This window comes from Phoca vitulina, unplaced genomic scaffold (assembly GCF_004348235.1).
Source record: "Phoca vitulina isolate PV1807 unplaced genomic scaffold, GSC_HSeal_1.0 scaffold30, whole genome shotgun sequence".
In the NCBI taxonomy this organism is placed as follows: domain Eukaryota; kingdom Metazoa; phylum Chordata; class Mammalia; order Carnivora; family Phocidae; genus Phoca; species Phoca vitulina.
Window position 1 is genome coordinate 17565225 of NW_022589733.1, and position 3604 is coordinate 17568828.

Consider the following 3604-nt stretch of genomic DNA (forward strand, 5'->3'; position numbering starts at 1 on the left):
ATTTTTTAACCTAGATATTCCATAATGATGTAATGTATGGTGATTAACATAACATTTAAATAAAAAAAAGAATGGTTAGGTACATTATGGTACACTCACAGGATACTGTTACAAGAATACTGATGTTTGCTTGAAATGTTTAATAACAAGGCAAAATGCTTATGCTACAATTAATCTAAAAGAACAAAACTCAAACTTTTATCTACAGCATGATCCCAATTTTGTAGAGGCAAACATAAAATAAAACCACATAGAAAACAACAACATATTAACACTTGTCTTTAGCCGGTGGTTCTATGGTGTCTTATCCCACTTCTTTCTATTTTTCACAATTTTTATAATAATAAAAGCTTCTAACATTCAAGTCCTATCATAGGCAAGGTTGTGTTCTGTAAACCTTATAAATATTATCTTTTTAGTTTTTACAACAATCCTAAGAGGGAGCTATTGGGATGAATTCTGATGAGGAGAGGGTAAATAATTTGCCCAAGTTCAAACAGAGAGTATGTGCCAGAGCTGGAATGGGCACCAAGAAAATCTGAGGCCAACCCCTACACTCTTATCCTCTATTGTACTGTCTCCCATATGTGAACATGCATTACCTTTCAACAAATGGGTTAGGATTTGGAAAAGGAAGACTAATTTAAAAAAAAAAACTTATAAAAATGGACTACTATATCATGTGTGGAAATTTTTGCTTTGTGAAGGAATTTAAGGACTATTTCCTTAGTTTTAATTAGTCAGAATTATTCTGCTTTAAATATGATTTTATTTTTAAAAAGGAATATAACTTTAAAATCTAAACATCTTGAAACTGAAACTGACAAAATACACTACCTTCTATTCCCCTTTGTCTTTCCTATACTTTTTTCAATTAAATGGTCACTTTGCACACAAAAAAATAGAGTTTTCCAACTACCTTGTAGCATTAATACAAGTCATCTATTTACTAGCAAAATGCTTTAGAAACATCCACAGCAAAGGACAGGCTATAACTTTCAAGGAATTGATAATTATATAATTATATTTTAAATTATATAGTCTCTTCCCCAACACAAAAGTATCTGTTCAATAAAGCAGACAGTGTTTTCGGTAATTTAGTGAAGATGCAAATTGTAATGAACAAGATTTCAAAATTATCTGCTGTGTTCTCACAGGGGGGAGAAATGATTTTTCCAGGTAACAGGAAGAAACCATCCCACTTACAGGTTTAATTTAATCTACTCCCCAAAACAGTGCTGTTAAATTCAAATTTAAGCAAGAAAACTAGCTGAAAATTACTCTTTCCCTTGGCCTAGAAACTGTTAACATGAAAAGCTTTTTTGAAATGTAAATATTACCCCCAAAATATCAGAACGATAAATGGCATCTTCCTGTATAAGGCTGGCAGGCTGAAAATCCCACCATTAATTGCCATCACTAAGTCCTTGACAGCGGATACCCAGCTTGGACTCATACATTGTGGAAATTTTCCTTACAGTAGGAGAAGCGAGGGAGAAAGGGCCAATATGCAAATAAATTAGCTTTTACAATAGTTAAAATAGATTGAGAACAGGTGCAGAAAAGCGAGGGTACCACGAGTGAGTTCACACTACATTTACATTCCCAGACTCAGGAGATCGGAGCAGCTGTTTCACATTAATCCTCATCACCTCTTCCCAGTTTGCACAGGCGAGCGATGCCCGATCTTTCCAAGGAGGGAAGTCTACCTCCACCCTGTTTCCCTCATTAACACCAAGACCTGGCTCACCTAAAGAGCCGGGAGATCTCCTTTTGAAGAGCAGAGGTCTTCCCCAGGCCCTCTCTTCTTAGGCCAGGGCTCTCCAACTCCTGCCAAGGACGGGATGCTCGTTAAAGGCGTGAGTCCCGGCCCTTCATGGGGGATTCACCAGCAGCGGGTGCGCCCCTCAAGGGCTGCAGCCCACGCGGCCCGGCCCACGGCCTGAGAAAGGGCCTCACCACTGGTTCCCACCCCTCCCATAACCCGAATCACCCGGCGAGAGGCCCGAGGATTCTCAAGTGCAATCAGGGTCGGAACCTGCCGGGCTCCAGACGCCCGACTACATGGTACGTGACAATTCTCTTTCTGCCACCAGCTGCTGTGGGGACTGCAGCCGGGGTCTGCTGCCTCCTCAGGGAGGCCCGTTCCCGCCAGCTCAATCCACCCCCTCACGTCAGGGGGTTGGAAAGGGAAGAGCCGGGCGTCCCGCATCCCAGCCGCTGTGACGGCGGACCCGGGCCTACCGGCGGCAGCCCACCTTCCACAGGAGACCACAGCCCGGTTCCCGGGCGGGAGCCGGGCAGGATCCGAACGCGCGGGGAGCAGAGGCCGTGACCTTCACCCTCAAGTCGCAGCGCGCTGGGATTCCGCCCCTTCTCCCTCACCGCCAGCCTACGACGACGCCAGACTCGGTTTCCCGCCCAACGGGTCGGGCCCACTTCCGTAGGGCGGGACTTCCGGCTGCGCCAACCCGGTCTCTCTCCGCTGACCGCCGCTCCCCGATGTTACCAAGGCGGGTTCCGGGTATGAAGCGGGTGGATGCAGTGTCATTGAGTGGTGGAAAGTCACAATGTGAACGGGAAATCCTCTGATCTCATCGCCCCCAGTTTTTAGGGCTTTCTTTGCTCAGAGGGGCGTTGGCAGCAAGGAGTCAGGAGAGCAGGCTCCGGGACGATGAGGCTGGTTCTGGGACTGTGGCTGCAGGGCACAACATGGGTTAAGAGGCCATCCGAGCACCAAGCCTGGCCTCATTCCTCTCTCCCAAGCTTCCTGTCCTTTCTAATAAAACTATACATCTGAAATATTTGTCTTTTCAAATCGTGATGGTCCTAAGACGTCCATAGCTAAAACCTATGCATGGCTTAAATTCATTGCTTAAGAGGGTAAGAAAAAAACCTATTTTAAACTGTTTTTAATGAAACACAAGAGATTTTTTTTTTTTAAGATTTTATTTTTAAGTAATCTATACCCAAGGTGGGCCTTGAACCTACAATCCACAGATCAAGAGTCGCATGCTGTACGGACTGAGCCAGCCAGGCACCCCACAAGGGATTTTTATAAGTAACTTTGAATTAGCAAACCAGAAATAATGAACTCAATTAAAAATGGATAGCTTTTGGGGCACCTGGGTGGCTCAGTCGTTAAGCGTCTGCCTTCGGCTCAGGTCATGATCCCAGGGTCCTGGGATCGAGCCCCGCATCGGGCTCCCTGCTCAGCAGGGATCCTGCTTCTCCGTCTCGCTCTGCCTCTCCCATACGCTTGTTCTCTCTCTCAATAAAAAAAAAAAAAAAAATCTTAAAAAAAAAAAAAAAAATGGATAGCTTTTGGGGCACCTGGGTGGCTCAGTCGTTAAGCATCTGCCTTCCGCTCGGGTCATGATCCCAGGGTCCTGGGATCGAGCCCCACGTCTGGCTCCTGGCTCAGCAGGGAGCCTGCTTCTCCCTTTGCCTCTCCCCCTGCTCATGCTCTCTCTCTGTATCTCTGTGTCTCGAATGAATAAATAAAATCTTAAAATAAATTAAAATTCTTAAAAAAAAATGGATAGCTTTTATTCTCTGAGAAAAACAACTGCTTCCTTCCCCCACAAAGAACAAGACTACATTA